At 37.7% G+C, this 19,664-nt stretch overlaps 1 protein-coding gene across 1 annotated transcript in view; it reads left to right on the top strand.

Annotated features, from left to right (window-relative positions):
* The window catches only part of S100PBP (S100P binding protein), a 36,960-nt gene that overhangs the window by 11,528 nt on the left and 5,768 nt on the right, over positions 1-19,664 (top strand). The window lies entirely within an intron of this gene.

Below are 19,664 nucleotides of genomic sequence, written 5' to 3'. Positions count from 1 at the left end.
CAAGGTCATCTTTTGCTACATATGCAACTGGGACCATTGGTCCATCCATGTGTACTCCTTGGATAGTGGTTTAGTCCCTGGGAGCTTTGGTTGGTTGGTATTGTTCTTCCTATGGGGTTGCAAAATCCTTTTTCTAACTCCTCCGTTGGGGACCCTGTTCTCAGTTCAGTGGTTGACTATGAGCATCTGTATTTGTCATGATCTGGCAGAGCCTCTGTTTTTAATTTTCTTAAACTAATGAAAAAGAAAACTTCTTTATCCAAAGATTTACTTCAAAGGATTCTTTAAACAGATAATTATGCAAGTAAGTGGTTGGGCAACAAGCATTAGAGAAAGGTTCAGGCCAGTGACTCTTTCCCCTGTAGTTGAGGGCTGTGAACTGGGGGATGCTGTTGTTTTTGTTATTTTGATGGCTAAATAGTGGAAGTGGATGAAGTGAAGTTCCTTACTAACCACTGTTTCAGGCTTTTTTAAATGTGGAGCTTTTTCCCGTGTTGCCTTCTGCTTTAGATGTAATAAGCAAACATTTCAGACTTTATTATGCATCTTGGCTTCTCAATATAAGCTCTTGAAAATCTTAACTATGTTCTAGATCCTTCAAACTAATATTCCTGTACTTCATTAGAAACTATTGCAAGCCAAAGTGGAGATTATATTGTTTTATTCAGCTTGAATCAGTGGCTGATGGGAAATTTCTAAAGAGAAAGGATCAAAATTGAAGACATGGAATGTGGGGAGGTTTTACACTAATAAAAGATTTTCTTCCCATAAAGGTCATGCTGAATTCTGTTTTGTTAACTTCTTTCCTTATTCAGCAAGCTTTGTAGAGTACTTAAGTAGTGTAAGTGTAGTGTTACATTTGAAAATTAGGACCTGGAGACATAAGCAATGGGTCTTGGCGTGCTGTGGGAATTCATGGTCTAGAGAAGATCATTATACTAAAATATTGGTTAGTTTTCTAAAGAAACCAGGAAGGAAGAACTCTTTAGTCTGTGTTTGAGAAGAATGGAGGTGGTTGAGAAAAATGTCCTAGAAGGTTCATGGAAGAGGTAATGAACATAGATGCTCAGAGCTGTTCTAAGGAAGGGCATAGGGAAGTTGTTCTGCAGTGAAGGCTCCTTTCCTTTCTCTTCTTGAAAAGTCCTGGATTAGTAGTTTCTGTTTTTAAAGATTTAGAATGCTTGTGAGGTTTATTTGTTTGAACTGTTAGGTCTGGTGGAAGTAAAGGTATTTGCCTACCCACATCATTGGAAGGCAAACTTTAAGAGATTTGCTCATTGTCCTCTTCAAGCTTGTTCTTTTGTTTCTTTTTAAAAGCCTGGATGCTTTGTTTCTCCCTCTAAGGTGGCTTCCTTTATATCCTAGGAGACAGGGCTGGTGTCTAGTTAGAATTTTCTTTTTCATTTGAAGTGTTCAGACAAATTTCTTATGCAAAACAAGGTACATTTGTTCACATTTTAGCATCTTTTCCACTTGCTTTCTTACTCAGCAATCCCTCTCCCAAAATTACTACAATTTATATCCTATTTTCAAGCAATAGCTACAAATACAGTAGAAAAGCAACAAACTTTAGTAGTTGGAAAAAAAAGTTTAGACTTCTAAGTTTATTTTATTTTTTGTTCTATTTTCTTTTGTATACATGTGTGCATTTTTGTAGTCATGTGTGGAGGACAACCTATAGGAGTCAGTTCTCTCCTTCTACCATGTGGGTTCCTGATACTGAACTCAGGTCATTAGGCATGCAAGTACCAATGGTACAGCTTCTGGGTTATATCCTGGCACCACCGGTGACTAGATGGGACCTTGAGCCACTGGAAACGTGTTTTCGAAGTGAGAATGATGGCGCTTAGTTTGTATGAAACATAATTATATATTCAAATATACATATAGTATATAGAGGAGTATTTAGCTCAAGCTAATACAATTTTAGGTAATAGAATTTATCGAATACCAGTATTGACAAGAAAGTTTTGGACTGGAGTGATGGCTTAGTGGTTAAGAACACTTACTGCTTTTATTAAGGCCAGGTTTCCCAGAGCCCACATGACTATTTACAAACTGTAATTTGTGGAAAAGCAAAACAAAAAAAAAGAGCGGAAACTTCATTCCAGGAAATCTGATCATCTTCTGGCAACTGCTTGAACTAGACTTGCATTTAGTACACAGACATAGGTTCAGGTAACACTCATACACATCAAGTAAAACAAAACAAAAAAATCTTAAAGTTCAGTCTTTTCATAGTGAAGTACTTTTCTTAAGTTTTTTAGAGACAGGGTCTTTGTGGTCCTAGCTGTTCTGGAAAGCTGTGTAGCCAGGCTGCCCTCAATCTTAGAACTCCACCTGCTTCTGTCTCCCAAGTACTGGGATTAAAGGTGTGTGCCACCATGCCTAGCTCATTATAATATTTTAGGTAAAATAGTGTGATATGTTTTAAGCCTCAACAAATAACATAAAACAAAAACCTTGTAAAATAAAATGAAACAGCTTTGACAAAAATGTTGATAAATTAAGCTGAGCGATGAACACATAGAAGTATGTGGCTTTGTTTGTGTTTTACTTTTGCTTACATTGGAAACAGTATAATGAGAACTTTTAAAATTGACTTATAGGAAATTCTTTTGATGTCTGTTAATATTTTCATGTCTAGTTATTTTAAAGATTTCTTTGACATTTTTGTCTTTAAGTTATCTAGTATTGTGTATTGTTATTGCTTTTAAATTACATTTATGACTACTGTGTGGATGTATATACCATGGCATGCATGTGTCTGGCATGTGTCTGAAAGCTTTGTAGAGTTAGTTCTTTTCCTTTCATTTTTATGTAGGTTTCAGGGATTTGAAGTTTGTATATATATTTTTCTCTTTCTACCCCCACCCCGTGTGTGTGTGTGTTTGTGTGTGTGTGTGTGTGTGTGTGTGTGTGTGTGTATATGTGTGTGTGTGTGTGTGTGTGTTTGGAATTAATAATCCAATGTCGGCACTTTTTCAGGCTTTCACACTTAACATGGGACTGACTGCCATTTTAGCTAGACTGACTGGCTAGCCAGCAAACCCTTAGGATCCATTTATTGCTTTCTCACTACTGCTGGACTTACATTTACTGTTCTGTCCAGTTTTACAGCGGTGTTAGCCATTCACATTCAGGTCTTTGTGCTTGTGCAGCAGGCACTTTACCCAGTGAACCATCTTCCTAGGCCAGTACTAAGCTTTTTTGTCACTTTCCCTGTACAGTAGTCACAATGTACATATGCACAATCTTAAGTTTTTGAAAATTCTTTGAGATAGGGTTTCATTTATATGAGGATACCTTTTTACCACTATGCAGCTGAGGCAGATCCTGAATTTTTTATTTTATTTTTTTTTTAGACAAGAGTCTAAAAACAGCTATTTCTCGCTGGTCTGGAATTTGGTATGTAGAACACGCTAGCCTTGAACTCATAGAGCTATTCCCACCTTTTCCTCAAAAGTGAGAGGATGAAGGAAATTCTTAACTACCTGCCTTGACCCTCTGAGTGCTGGAACTATGGCTATATATCATGCCAAGTTTATAAGTGCTAGAGGTAGAGTCCAGTGCTTCCTCTGTGCTCACAAGCTCTCCCAACTGAGCTACACCCCAAATATCTTAGTGACTTTCTATTGCTGTGAAGAGACACCATGACTAAGGAAACTTTTTAATTTTTAATCTTTTTTATTTTTTAGTACAGACTAGAGTTTATTCAGGTCATGGTAGAGTTAAGAGGGTAGTAGAGGCAGAGAGAGAGAAAGAGAGAGAGGAGTAGAGGCCGGCCATGAGCACGTGGAGAGAGACGGGGGGGGGGGGGGGGGAGGAGTAGGAGTGGGAGAGCAAGGTTTCAAGAGGCCTAGAGAGGCAAGAGCGGAAACTTTTATAAGAGAAAACATTTAAGAAGGGGTTGCTTATAGTTTCACAGGGTTAGTCCATGATCATCATGTTGTGAAGCAGATAAGCATGGCACTGGAGCAATAGCTGAGAGCTTTACATCCTTATCCACAGACAGCAGAGACAGAGATGGGGAGGGATGGGGAGAAGCAGAAACATTCAAACTATGGGGTTATTCTCATTCAAACCACCATAACCAGCTATTCAAGTTTTGAGATTTTTGTATTTCATATTGCAGATGAGGGAAGTATGTAGTGTTCATCTTTTTCTTGTTTGTTTGCCTATTTGTTTCTTTTTTAAAATTATTTTTATGTGTCTGTGTGAGGGTGTCAGTTTCTGGAGTTACAGACAGTGAGTGAGCTGCCATGTTAGTGCTGTGTTTTGAACTTAGGTCCTCTAGAATTACATACAGCCAGTGCTCTTAACTGCTAACTCTTAATTAATCTCTCCAGCCCCTTATTTGCTTCTTTTTGAGATGAGGTTTTATAGTACTTCCTAGACTAGCCTTGAACTCACAGCAATCCTCTCAATTTTTTAATCCATTCTACCACCTAGAAGTATCAAAATTAACATTTTGATACAGTCTATCCTATAAAGTAGAGCCTATAAAGAGACTATGCTAGTTTGTAAATTGCTTCAACCCCCTCTCTCCCCATGGTTTCCCTGTGTAGCCCTGGCTATTCTGGAACTCACTCTGTAGACTTAGCTGGCCTTAAACTCAGATCTGCCTTTCTCTGCCTCCCTAATGTGTTGGGATTAAAGATGTGCACTACCACGACCTAGCAATGCATTAAGATTTTTAGCCAAGGACCAGCTAGATAGCTCAGGGAGTAAGAGTACTTGCTGCATTAGCCTGGTTGAGTTAAATCCCTAGAACCAACTCAAAATTGAAGAAAGAACTGAAGGAGCTTCTGACCTCCACATATCTATATTTTCCAATGGACCTAGGTGACCACTGTGAAAAGGTCACTCAGTCCTTGAAGGGGTCAAAATGAGTAAACAAATAAAAAACATAGTTGAGAGTGGGTAGTGGCACATACCTGTAATCCCAGTATTCAGGAGTCTAGACTAAAAGATAAGAGATCCTATCTCCAAATTTTTTTTTTTTTTAGCTTCTCCTGTAATACACTTATAATCTCAGTACTTAGAAATATTAGAGGGGGGCTGGAGAGATGGCTCAGTAGTTAAGAGCACTTACTGCTCTTTCAGAGGTCCTGAGTTCAATTCCCAGCAACCACATGGTGGCTCACAACCATCTGTAATGAGATCTGATGCCCTCTTCTGGTGTGTCTGAAGACAGCGACAATGTACTCACATACATACAACAAATAAACCTTAAAAAAAAAAAAAAAGAAAGGAATATTAAAAACCTGAGACCAACCTCAACTAAAGTTGTGATTAGTGAAGTAGCTCAGTGAGAAAGGCTCCTTTCAGGCAAACTGATGACTTGAGTTTGATCTGCAGAATCCCAAGGTAAAAAAAGAGAGCTAGACTTCTGTGCCACCCCTCTCCCTTAAATACATAAGTATAAATTTAAAATAAATATTGTTTGAGGGCAATCTGTGTTATATGAGAACCTGTCTCAAAATACCAAAATAAATTATGTAGTAATTATGAAGTAGTCCATCTTGGATAATTAGGTTGTATCTGTTTTCATTAGTATGTTGTAGTGAAAATTCTGGTCAGTAAATGTTTTTTTTCTATAGGATGAATGCCTAGAAGTGGAATTACTAGGCAGAGTATCATTTTAAAAACTCTTGTTATATGTTACCAGTCGTCCTGATCAAAATGCTAAATTTTTATTGTCATTTATATTGATAGGTAAATTTAATATTTTAATTAATAATCTTTGTTTTTTTTTTTTTTTTTTTTTGAGACAGGGTTTCTCTCTGTAGCCCTAGCAGTCCTGGAACTCACAGATCTACTTCTTCTGCCTCCTGAGTACTGGGATTAAAGGCAGGCATGCACCACCATTGCTGCCTAGTTTAACTATTACTGTTTGTTTGTTTTTTCTAGGTAGGGTTTCTCTGTGTATAGCCCTGGCTGTCCTGAAACTGTAGACAAAGCTGTGAGATCCATCTACTTCTGCACTGGGTTAAAGGTGTATAAAACCACAGCCAGCTACATATTACTTAAGATCATCTCGTGTCTAGTCCACATTCTACTTTCTTAAATTGTCCCCAATATTCCTAGGTAACTTGAGGCAAAATCTGATGAAGGTTCCTATCTTTAGTTATCATCTCAGCCTCTTTTCTCATTCTGAATTTTGTCTGATCACTTCTTTAGTGCCATTTAGTTTGATTTACATTCCCTATATTTCTGTAAACTAGAGGCAGGATTAGATTCAGATTAAGCATTCTGAGCAGAGCTAGAAGGGCTGTTAGGTGCCTTTTTTCATACTCCATATTTGAAACTCTGTACCTGTCAATAAGTAGCTCTCTTCTCTGCATACCCTAGTCCCTGGTTAGTATCATTCTGTTTTCAGTTATGAATTTGACTACTTTAGATACTTCATATTGATGAAAACATACAAACTTTGTTTTCTTAGGAGTGACTTGTTCCACTTAATGTGTTCAAGACTCATTCATTTTATGGTATGTGACAGGTACTCTTTGTAATGTCTTCTGTTGCATATTGTACAATTAGATGGCCTGTTTGTTGTAAATAATGCTGCTGTGAACGCAGGTCTATAAACTTTGGAGAGTTTGTGGTTTGTTTTTGTAGTCTCTGTTTTAAGATGGGGTCTCACTTTGTAAGTCAAGCTGGCTTGAAACTCATTGCAGAGCCCCAGCCAACTTGAAATTTGTGGTTATTCTTCTAACCTTAGCCTCCTGAAAGCTTAGATTACAAACATGAGCTACCATGTTTAGCTCAATTCTTTGTGATATATATCTAAAGTAGATCAAGTGGTAGTTTTATTTTCATATGTTTTGAAGAATCTTTATACCTTTTAATCTATTTTTTGTCATTGATTCTTTTATAAATTATATATTTTGATGTGCTAAGAAATCTTTGTCTAACTCAAAGTCAGAATTACTGGCTTGTCTTTTACAGCCTTAGCCATGAGAGTTAGATCTATCACCCAGTCTGAAATTATTTTGTGCACAGTACAGAAAATTAGTCAAAATGGTTTTTATTGTTTCTTTCTTTGTTTTTTTTTAAATTTTTACAAATGATATTTGATTGTGTGAGTAGTTGCATGCCGCAGCGTGAGTGTAGAAGCAGAGAGCAACTTGCAAAGTCAGTTCTCTGCTTTCCCCACATGGGTCACAGAAGTGCAAAGAATGACCTCAACTCATCAGCTTGGTGGGCAGCACCTTATCCCTGAGCCATTTTGTTGGCCTGAATTTTAGTTGTTTCTTTATTGTCCATTAGGAGGGCAACTCATTTTTGACTAAGTTACCTTTGTATCTTTGTTAAAAATCAATTAATCCAAACCTACAGGGAAAAAAATCTGATATGTTTCGTTAATTTTATTTTGCAGTTATTTCAGCTATTATATATTTTCTTTGTGTTGATGCATATATTTTATTTATTTTTTTGTTTTGTTATGTATAGGGGTATTTTGCCTGATTGCATGACTGTGTACATGTATCCTCAGAGTCAGATGAGAGCATTGTATGCCTTGAACCTGGAGTTACAGGGTGTTTGTGAGTTGCTATGGGGGTATTGGAAATTGCCTCCAATAGATAAGTTTTAGAATCAGTCAATCAATTTATTTAAAGAACCTGCTTGGAGTTTTATTAAGATTGCATTGATTTTATAGAAATTGGGCAAAACTTAGCAAGAATGAGTATCTTGCATATTTTGATCCTTAATTGTTCAAATCTTTAATTTCTCTCAGCAGTATCTTTTAACGTCCAGTGTCTTCAGGCTGTTCTGTAGCCCAGACTGGCCTTAAACTGCTTATTCTCCTGCTTTAGCATTCTCAGCGCTAGTCTCACAGGCTTGAACCTCTATGCATAGCTGTTTTATAGCTTTTGATGTACTCTTGCACCTTTGGTATCCCTTAGTATTTCTTATGGTAATGCTTTTGTCATAGATAATGTTTTAGAATTTGAGTGTCTCGCTATGTATGGTAGCACACAAGTGTAATCTCCGCATTCAGGAGGCTCGGGTAGGAAGATAAGGGGTTTGAGACCAGCCTGAATTACATAAGACCCCATCTCAAAAAAAGAAAAGCACCTCCTACACACACACACACACACACACACACACACACACACACACACACACACACGTACTTGTCCTGTGATAGTATATAAAAATTCAGTTGATTCATATATGCTTAACAAAACTTGCTTGCTAGGTTTTTAAATAGATTCCATCAAGGAGCTGGATGTGGTAGCATGCGCTTTTAATCCTTTAATCCGAGCACATGGGGGACAGTGGTAGGTGGATCTCTGAAAATTGGGACCAGAGCTATGTAGAAAGACCGTGTCTCAAAAATAGTAATAATGAAAGAATCTTTCTTCCTTTTTTTCCCTCTCCTTTCTTTGTGTGCATATGTGCATACCTGTGCCGAGGCCAGAGGAAGACTGCTAATATGATACTCTTCATACACTGCCATACTTCCTTGAGAACTGGGTCTCTTCATCAAACTTCAAGCTCCTGGGTTAGGTTAGGCTGACTAAATAATCTCTCAAGATCCTACATGTATCAGTCCCTTCCTCTAGCTCTGGAGTTATAGGCATGTGTGGCCACACGCACTTTGTTTTATTTTTTGGTTCTCTGTAGCGCTGGCTGTCCTGGATTGCTGTTGTATATAGACTAGGCTGGCCTTGAACTCAGATCTGCCTGCCAATGTCTCCTAGTTGCTAGGACTAGAAGTGTGGGTTACCACACATGATCCTAGTGTGGCTGCTGGAGATTCAAACTCAGGTCCTCTTCCCTACCTTTCATCAGGTGTTTTTTGCTTTTTTGTTTTGTTTTGTTTTGTTTTGAGACACAATCTTAATTATGTTCTGGAACTATGTAAAATAGGTTTACAAAGATCTATACCTCTGGAGTGCTGGGATTAAAGGCCTATGCCACTATGCCTGGGCTATTATCAGGTCTATACAGATAACTTGTTGTCAGCAAATATGCTTTTACTTTTTTAAAATTTGCTTTTCTTACCACATTGCATTTAAATGCAGCATTTAATACAAGTAATGAAATCTTTGTTTTTAGTATTAGGGGAAAATGTTGAATCTTTTACCAGTTTTAATAGTGTTTTCTATAAGTTTGAGTATACCTTATTAATTTGAAGATGGTCCTTCAAATTAATATAGTTTGGTTTAATATAATATAATATTAATATAATATGGTTATAGTTCAATGGAAGTTTCATTGGAAATGAGATTGTCAAATGTTTGATTGGAAATGGATATTATTTTAAATGTGTCTGCTGAAATGATCACATAGTAGTTATTTCTGCTAATATAGTTGATTTTTTAGTATTAACTTATCTTTTATTCCTGGTTTTACGCAAATTCTCTAGTATCTTTGTCTAATATATGTTGGACTGATTTATTTATTTACAGATAGTTGTGGTGTGTGTGTGTGTGTGTGTGTGTGTGTGTGTGTGTTTCAAGACAGGATTTTTCTATGTAACCCTGTATGTCCTGGAGCTCTCTTTTACAGATATTACTTTATTGTAGTTGTTGTAGGGTTTTTGTTTGGTTGGTTTGGTTTTTTTTGAGACAGGCTCTCCATAACCCAGGCTGGCCTTGAATTCATCATGTATTTGGGAACAACCTGAACTGCTGATCCTCCTTTGCTTTCATCTATGAACAGCTGTGATAGCTTTTTCATTTATTAATGTTTTTTTAAAATTCTTTCAGCAGTGTTTTGGCTTTTATTATTATAGGTCTTGTACACATTTTTTTAAGTTCATTCATAAGTATTTAATGCTTTTTTATGCTGTATTAAATGATATTTTACTTTTTAAATATTTAAATGGTTATTGCCAGAATATAGAAATAATGATTTTTATATTTTGACTGTATGATTGTATTCTATAAATTATGTTGAATTTTCATGTTAGTTTTATGAACTTTTTTGTAGATATTTTAGAATTTGTAGTGTTCTGATATCTGTAAATAAAGACAGTTGATTTCATTTCTGTTTATAAACCTTTTATTTTTCTTGCCTTACTGTACTGCCTGTGGTCCTAAGCACATTAAAGGTAATGTAAGGTTTATTGTAGATGCTTTTATCAGGTGAGAAAAATTCCCTTTTGATTATGTGATCATTTTTATCATGAATAAGTAACAAATTTTGTTAAATGCATTTTCTATACTTATATATTGCATTTACAAATGCCCTAATAGTATTTTTCTTTTATTCTACATTATATTATTTTATGTTGATTGATTGATTGATTGAGATTTGTGATTCTAGAAGCTGCATTGGAGGGCTTACACATGCCATGCTAGCCTCTTTTCTATTTAGCCAACTTGCATAAACTTTCTTAAGTCACCTTTACTCAGTTTGCTAATTTTTTAAAGCGTGTTAAAATTGTATGTATGAGGGAGGGGGGCGGGCAGGCAGATGGTAGGTGGATTGTTTGACATGGCATGCTTTATGGAGGTCAGAGGACAACTTTGTAGAGTCTGTTCTCTTGCACCTTTCTGTGGGTTCCAGGGCTGTTTAAGTTATCAGACTTAAATATCAAATGCCTTTATTTGCTGAGCCATCCTATCAGTTTTTAAAAGGATTTTTAGCTGGGCAGTATTGGCCTACTCTTTTAATCCAAGCTCTCGGGAGGCAAGGGCTGACACCACTCTGAGTTCAAGACCAGCCTTGTCTACATAGCAAGTTCTAGGGTAGCCTGGGCTATTAAAGTAAAACTATTTTTAATCTCTATATTATTCTAATTGCCCCAGGGTATGTAGAGTTACACCATTTCAGACCTAATGTGGGTGATCTGTGAGAGGAGCTTTGTTTTTCTTGTTTTGCTTTTTTGAACAATATATCTAGGAATTTAGCAAACTTACTGATAAGGTTTTATTTTCATACTTCTAAAAAGCTGGTTTGTGTATGTGTATGTATGTGTGAATAGTACATTTGCATGCACATGCTGCAGCATATATGTGTTCAGAAGACAACTTGCTGGATGTAAGTTCCAGGATTGAACTTGGGGGTCATCAGGCTTGGTGACAAGTGCCTCTTTTCTTTCTTCTATGCTTTAGGTTCATTTTTAAAGTACTACTTAGGTAAAATCTTTTTAAAATTTATTTATTTTATCCATGCGCATTGGTGTTTTGCCTGCATGTAAGTCTGTATGAGGGTGTAGGATCCACTAGGACTAGAGTTACAGACAATTGTGATTGTCATGTGTGTGCTAGGAATCAAACCTGGATTCTCTGGAAGAATAGCCAGGGCTAACTGCTGAGCTTATTTTTGTGAAGATTTTTTGTTTTGTTTTGTTTGAGACAGGGTCTCAACTATATAACCTTGGCTAGCCTGGAACTCCCTATGCAGATTAGGCTGGCATTAAACTTCTAGAGATCCACCTGTCTCTGCCACCCACATGCTGGGATTAAAGGTGTGTGCCACCGTGATTCTTTTTCATTTAATTAAAAAGTTAAAATCAGTCTCCCCCCCACCAGTGTGTGTGTGTGTGCACTCATGCGCGTGTATCTGTACTGAGGATTGAACCCAGGGTCTCCCATGTACTTAGTTGACTATATATCATCAAGTCATAAATGCAGTCCCTAAAAATACTTTCTAATTTTCTTGTGATTTTTTTCCACTTAATAATCGGTCAATTAAATTAGAAAAGTCATCTTGTAATTATTTACATTAATTACATCTTTATTACTTATGGTTTGTGCATGTTTGTACAAACAGGCATTAGCACTAAGACAGAGACAGGAAGATCCCAGAGGCTCACTGGCCAGTTTGGCAAACTGGAGAGCTCCAGATGCAGTGAGAGATTTTGACTCAAGAAAAGGAAAGTCACCCAGCATTATCTTTTGGCTTCATACAAAAGAATTTCTTAGGTTTGGGAGGAGATTCTTAATCATATAAGTAGGTTTCATAATGAAAAAAGAATCAACTATGGAGCCAGGCTTCTTGCCTTCAAAGACACCCTAAAAATAGGCCATTCTTTCTTCTATTAACTATCTGAATTGATTGTTCTCTTCTAGAGCCCCATCCATCTGTGTATTATAGTTATTTATTCCTGTACTCTGTCAATACTGAACCTCACATTCCCAAGGACAGTGTCAGATTGATTCAGTTAATGACCTGTTAGTGCTAGAGTATGTTCTAGTTATTAGCCAGATGATAGGTTCTAGTCTTTGGTTTTATACTGTACAAAATAAGGTGAACTCTAAAACTTGTCAGAATTGGAAGAGCACTGAAGTTACAAATGACTACTGAGTTGCTGTAGGTGCTGAGAGTGAAACCCAGGTCCGATGCAAGAACAGCCAGTCTCTTAACTTGAGTCATCTTTGCTGTGCCACTTTTCAAATTATTAAGGTCACTTATTAAGTGAAATTTTCCCCAACACCAGCTTCATACTTGTAAGTTAAGGTTTATATTGGTGATTGAATTACTGAAGCGTAAGAGTTTTTTTCCCCCTACAAATTTTGTTAGATGAATTTCATTTAGCCACAGAACAAAGGACAATCTTTACTACCTTTTAGCCACAACCTAAAAATAAAATCATGATACTGGTTGTTGGTCCAAGAAAACCCATCTGTTAGAGACTATGAAGAGAAGAGAACATTTAAATGTTCCAGTTCTTGTCAGAAATCTCTAAATTTGGAGGAAGAAGAGGTTGGAGCTAAGAACTAAAATAAGGTTTTGGGTTATTAGCCTCACCTGAGTTTGAATCTGGCTTACCAATCAAGATACTAGATGGTGGTTGAATATCTTCTCCAAACTTCAGTTTTCTCATGAATGAGATAAATTATTTTTAGCAATTGTTAGAATTTCAATGATGTATATAAAACAGAACCTAGTGCATGTATGCTTGGTGAATGTTAGCCACCATCATCTCCAAATTAGTAAATCTTAATAAAGATTACTGTTAGAAACAAGTTTGTTCTATCTTTCTATTTGTTTCATTTATTTGGTTTTTACAAGACAGGGTTTCTCTGCATAGTTCTGGCTGTCCTAGAACTTCTCTGTAGACCAGTCTGGCCAATCTGCATCTCTAATACAGATATCCATCTCCTGAGTATTGGGATTAAAGGCATGTGCCACGACCTCTAAGAATTAGCATTTTGCTGAGTATGGTGGCACACACCTTTAATCCCAGTACCTGGGAGATAGTAGCAAGCAGAGGGAGGTGGATCTCTGAATTTGAGGCCAGCCTGCTGCACAGAATGAATTTCTGGACAGTCAGGCTATACAGAGGAACTGTCTTAGGGAAAAAACAAAACAAACCTACAAAAGAACAGAAAGAAATAACATTTCTTGTTGCATTAACAGGAACATTGTTGCATCCTCTTTACCCAATGCTATATAAGTTATAGCCTAGAGATGTAAGACATACTATAATAGGACTCTTGCTTTCAAGGAGACTCAACTCTGATAATAATTACATTGTTGAAGCTCTGTGTCTGTCACTGTTTGTGAACTTAGACAAATTAACAATTCTAGACCTTGATTTTTTTTTAAATAGTTTATGTAATATTGCCCAGGCAAGCCTAAAACATCTGAGTTCAAGTGATTCTTCTATATTACCTTCCTCAAGTAGCTTCCCAGCTTTGCATTGTAGTATCTTACAAAAAAAATGATAGGGGACATGGTTTAGATTCTTGAGTCTTACGTAGCCCTGTCTGTCCTAAAACTCACTATGAAGACTGATGACACTGAAACTTACAGAGCTCTGCCTCCCAAGTACTGGGATTGTGCAGGTATGTGCCACCACCACACCTGCCTTGGCAATATATTTTCTTCTAAATTTTTAAATTATATTTATTTATTGTATCTATGTGTATACGTGCTATGTACATACATGTGCCCAATATCACACTGAAATAGGAGACAAGCCCAAGACTAGTAGTCCAAATCTCCATGACTCTTTGAGTAGAAGAGGTTTTGGCACTAGATTCTCTCTCACTCCCTCTCCCTCTCTTCCTCTGTCTCCTCTCCTTTTTCAAGGTGGGTTTCATTGTGTAGTCCTGGTTGTCCTGAAACCCAATCTGTATACCAGGCTGGCCTCAATCTCCTCAGCCTCTCAAGTGCTGTGTGCATGCATTTAATGGCTCTTATGCAAAGGCCAGACAAACAAAGGGATCACCTGCAGAGAGGATACATTGATGAAATTCTCTGCACAGCTCCAGGGATTGACCTAAATAGGCTGGACTTGAAGAAATGACAAACACATCCAAGGCACACAAAACGCCAACATCAGGTGGACTGGGGTCCCCACTGAGAATCAATAGTGCCTTGGAAGCTCAGCATGTTTATTATATACAGTGAATAAGGAGGAGGCCAGGTTATTGGGTACAACTGAGTCAGGAAGAGAGATCTCAGTAGGGAAGTAATCTTCAGGCCATAAATATCAGTGGGAGAGGAGCTGCAGTGGACATTTTTTGCACAGCCTGTCAACATTGGCACTTGGACAAGAAGAAGGCTTTGCCATCCCTCTGAGCCTCACCCCAGGAAGACATGCCCATTTATGGTTCTGAGGCCTTGGCTCTTAACATGGCTGTGACCAAGTCACCAATATGCTTTCACTGAGGACTTCTTGCTCCCTACTCCCTACAACAGAGTAATCAAAGAACCTCAAAAAGTATATCTTCGAAACAAAATGATTTTTTTTTTCTGGTCCTCAGAAGGTAGATCAGGTATAGTGGTTTATGCCTGTAGTTCTGGTACTTGGGGGAGGAGGGTTGAGATAGTCCTAAGCCTGGCCTACAGTGAGACCCTACCTCAATAAACGAAAAGGATAAAGAACTTATATATATATATATATATATATATATATATATATATAATCCCTGTATTAGAAGGCAGAAACAGTCAGAGTTCAAGGCCAGCCTGGTCTGTGGAATGTGTTTCATGCTACATAGTGAAATACTGTCTCAGACAAACAATTATTAGTAATAGCTACTGCCTTATTAATAAGACAAGTGTCTCACGGTGTGTCTGTGTTTGTGTCTGTATGTCTCAGAGGACAACCTTAGGTTTCATTCTTTTGGAGGCATCCACCTTAGTTTTTTGGTTTAAGGTTTCTCATTAGCCTAAAACTTGTAAATTAAGCTAGGCCAGTGAACTCTAGTAATCTGCCTGCCTCCCCCTCCTCAGCACTGGGATTACTAGTGGTTATAACAACTTTACCTGAGGTTTTTTGTTTTGTAACAGTTGTGTTCAACAATCCTGACTTAGGTAAAATTGACATATAAAGAAAATATGTTTTTACATTTGGAGGGGAGAATAAGAGGACAACTTGGTAGAGTGAGTTCTGTCTTGTTTTCTGAAGACCAATCTTAGGTTAGCAGGGATGTTGGCAACTGCCTTGACCTGTTGAGCCATCTTGCCAGCCCATTCTGTAAAAACTTGATTCTCTTACAGTACAAGTGTTGGGATGTCACAGGAAATAGGTGTAGTAGGCAGTCTTTGTCTTGATTAGTATTGTATGCCTATTCTGATGATCATAAATGTCCCCAAAATGTTCTGCATCATCCTTCTCCCAGTGCTGCCAAGGTGCCAGAGAACACCAGCCTGCCATGTTCAAGGAGCAAACCATGATAAATGGGATAGGTTGACCTGTAGGACCCATGGCTACTAGCATCTCATATTCTACCTCGGTTACTCAGCTCGATTCAATAGAGTATCTTTTAAGAAAACTAATCCAATCTAATTCAGGTATAGTGTGGTAGCACACACATTTGATCCCAGCACTCTGTAGAGGGAAAGAAAAACAGACCTTTGTGAATATGAGGCCAGTCTGGTCTAGGTATGGAATTCCAGGTCAGCTGGGGTTACATAGTAGTAGTATGTAGCGAGGCATGTGACAACAAAAGCAGTGACCCTGGCTCAGTATGTAATGTCTCATTGATTTTCTTTTTTTTTTTAAGATTTTATTTATTTATTATATATAAGTACACTGTGCTGTCTTCAGACACATCAGAAGAGGGCATCAGATCCCATTACAAATGGTTGTGAACCACCATGTGGTTGCTGGGAATTGAACTCAGGACCTTTGGAAGAGTAGTCAATGCTCTTAACCACTGAGCCATCTCTCCAGCCCTTGATTTTCCTTTTTAAAGTTATGATTGGATGTAATTAGTAATGTTCAACTTTTCAGAAAGATGGCGAATACCCCCAAAACCCTTTTAAAGTTGAGTTTTCTATTAGATTTATATAACTGGTTATAGGAATAAAACCTAGGAAGATAATCTCTTTGCTGTCTCAGAACTAAGCAGGATTTACCTTAGTTTTAGTTTGTGCTCATTACTTTGTTAGGAAATGGTTAAACATGCAGAAGCTATTTTGTAAGCATATGTGTATATAAAGAATTTTGGGTTTTTTTTCATACATTATATTGTGATCATATACGTTTAATTTAAACTTCCTACTCACCTAACTTCATGTTCTTTTTCTTGCCAAAAAACAACGTACTAAAGTTTTTTTTTTTTAAAGTGGAGTGGAGTGGTGTCATACATCTTTAATCCCAGCACTGGGGAGGTGAGAGGCAGGTGGATCTCTGAGTTCTGAATTTAAGGCTACCTAGGTTTTCTTATCCTAGTGTTTTTTAGAGTGATATGGAAAAGAGAGGTCTTAGACCTGCATGAAATCCGGGCTGGAGAGATGGCTCAGTGGTTAAGAGCATTGGTAATGGGATTTGATGCCCTCTTCTAGTGTGCTTAACTGAAGAAAGCAACAGTGGACTCACATAAAAATAAATAAATTAAAAAAAAAAAGAATGTGAAATCCCAGAGCTGCACAATTGGGAACCTCGGTGTGTGTGAGCCATCAGCAATGTATTTTGTAATCTCCATCTAATCAGAATACATATTAAAATTTGGGAACCACTGGTTTAGGTAAACTGTTTCCTAGCTTGGGTATAATTTTTATTTGTTTTCATGTAATATAAGCCCGAGTTTCAGGTTTTCTTTCTTTCTTTTTTTTTAAGATTTATTTTTATTTTATTTACATGGGTATCTTGGCTGTATATATCAGTGTATCTTATGCATGCCTACTACTGTGGAAACCATAAGAGGATGTTGGATCTTCTGGAACTGGAGTTACAAACAGTTGTTAGCCATGTGGGTACTGAGGACTGAACCCAGGGTCTCTGCAAGAGCAGTAAGTAGTAAGCAATCTCTCCAGCCGCAGGTTTCAGGGTTTTGTTGTTGTTACTGGTTTTCTTTCTTATGGGTTTTTTTTTTGGGGGGGGGTTTATTTCTGAGGTATTGCCTCTGTAGCCTAGTGTACCCTTGAACCCATGGCTGCTGGGGGCCAGCCTCAGCAGTTGACAAGTCTTCTAGAGGAGATAAGGAGTCCATGAGTAAGTCAGACACAGTAGTCAGGGAACCTTGCAATTCTGAGTGACTAGCAACCAGGCTGCTTCTTTATTTATACAGATTTCATAAAACAAAGACAGGCTTGGTTTCCCAAGAAGTACAGATCATATTATTTTGTCTCTGAACATGTGTTTGATTTTTCATTGCATGTCCAGGGTTATAAGTTCAGTTACAGTCAACAAGTACAGATAGAACAGATTTCATTTTTGTTATCAGACCCATAACTCCATTTTAAAGAATATTTCTGCCAAAGCAAACATGTTTAATATATGACAGCCTGTTTTTAGGCTGGCAGCAATTGTGATTTCAAAGCGCTCCAGACAAATAGAAAATATCTGAGCCAGTCTTTTTATGGATGGCAAATCCTGATGTAACTCCTTTTACTAAATACTTTCATCATCTTTAGTATTAGGTTTTTGTAAATCAGTTTGCCTTTATTACTGTGTTCTACTCCTCTAGGAGCATATTCCGTACAACTCCCTATCTTTAAACTACATTTTCAGAGAGCTCTAAACTCTACTGTTACAGGGAGTCCTTTGATCTGTTGCCAGTTCTCCTGGCCACTCAGAGGTTGTCAACTGTCTCTAAGTTTACCCTGTTCCAGTTATACTGTTTGAGTTTGCTTACAGGCAGATACACTAAGGAGATCCTGGAGTCATGGCCTCATAAAGAATGTCTAATATCTTTATGCTTATCACAATCTTCAGGACATAAGGCTTCCAAATAGGACCAGATAAAGTTATTTCTCTAAAAGCAGAAGGAATAGTAAGTTTAGGACTTCGCTAAAAAGACTCAGACGGTTTTCTTGGGGAAAGACATAAATCATTTTCTCAGGAAAGGACATTAAAAAATTAAAATGCATAAAGTTTCCAAGAATGCAGAGAACAAAACCTAAAGGTGAGAGAGAGAATGACAGCAGTGACAACATTCGGCTAAGCCTTCTGGAACTGTGCCAAAGAGCTGTGCTGGCTTCATGGTCACCATTTCCAGTGGACTGCATTTCCCCCTTTCTGATTTGTCAACTTAAAGGTTTGCAGATCTTGTTGTGTAGCCTGTAGGACATTTTTAATCTTTGGAAGATGACTGGAAAAACAAGAGTTAAAATTAAAACAACTCTGAATTATTCCCAAATAATGAAAGACCAAAAGTTCTATCCTGAGACAATCTATAAAAATTTATTAGCAACCTCTGGAGCTAAGTCCTGGCTAACCTACGCTTATAGCTGCGATTTGTTGATGCAGAAGCTGCATATTTATTGCCAAATCAGAGTCCTATAAGCCATGGAGATGGGATCTAACTTGTTCTCATATTCTCTTAGCCTCCCAAGTGTTAAGATTACTAGCACTTCAGGGCTGGAAAGATGGTTCAGAGGCTACTGGTGTTGCAGGGTAGAGCCTCAGCACAACTAAAATCTGAATTGAAAGTCTATATTAGACCAGATGGAGACTGTCCGGAGAGAAACACTTCTCACAGAGCATCCTGCAGAAGGAAGTAAAGCAAACAAGCAGTTTAATAGACAAAATTTGCTGTTGGTTGGGGCATTTCTAGAACAGGGTTGGGAATTTAGCTGTGGGACTTTTCATAGAGCAGGAGTAGGGTGGGGTATAGAAAGTGAGGGGGAGTCAGTTTCAGGTTAAGCCAAAGATGGTTGTAGCTGAGACAAGATGGAGGAACCTTTGCTCTGTCACAAGTAGGACTTGAATATTTTACAAAGGATCTAGGTTTGGTTCCTAGCACTCACATGGTAAAAAATTACAGTAACACGAAATGTCTGGTACATTGTCAGTTTCTCAAAGATTTTTTTTAACAGTTTAACTTATTAGTAAAGAGGGCCTGTCTCCATCTCTTCTAAACTCTTTCCTTTCTATGTGTTTTGCTGTCCTTTGTCTTTGAGCCTTTGTATCAACTACTTTTCTTAAACAAGCATTCTACAACCTGCTTACTTTGCTGATTTCTATGCATCATTCAGATCCCTGACTAGCCTTCCCTAGATCCCACACCCCAGTCTGAGTAGCCACTTGTATATCATTAATTAGCTTAAGTGAAGACAGGGATAGACACAACGTCTTGCTCCCTGTCATATTCCTAGGTCCCTGTGAAGTTTCTCATACCTTATAGGATAAGCTTTAAATGAATGATTCCTGCCATTTTGTTTCCCAACATCATCCAAAAGCATTGTTTACTTCTGGCCTATAGCCTCTTTGCTGGTGGACTGTGATCACCATAGCAGGTATCGTCAGGTCAAATGTCTACTCCTTTCCTCCTGAAGCATGTGCTTTGCTGTGAGTCAGGCAA

This window comes from Micromys minutus (genome assembly GCF_963924665.1).
Source record: "Micromys minutus genome assembly, chromosome: 9".
NCBI classification, from domain to species: domain Eukaryota; kingdom Metazoa; phylum Chordata; class Mammalia; order Rodentia; family Muridae; genus Micromys; species Micromys minutus.
This window is presented reverse-complemented; position numbering and strand designations above follow the sequence as displayed.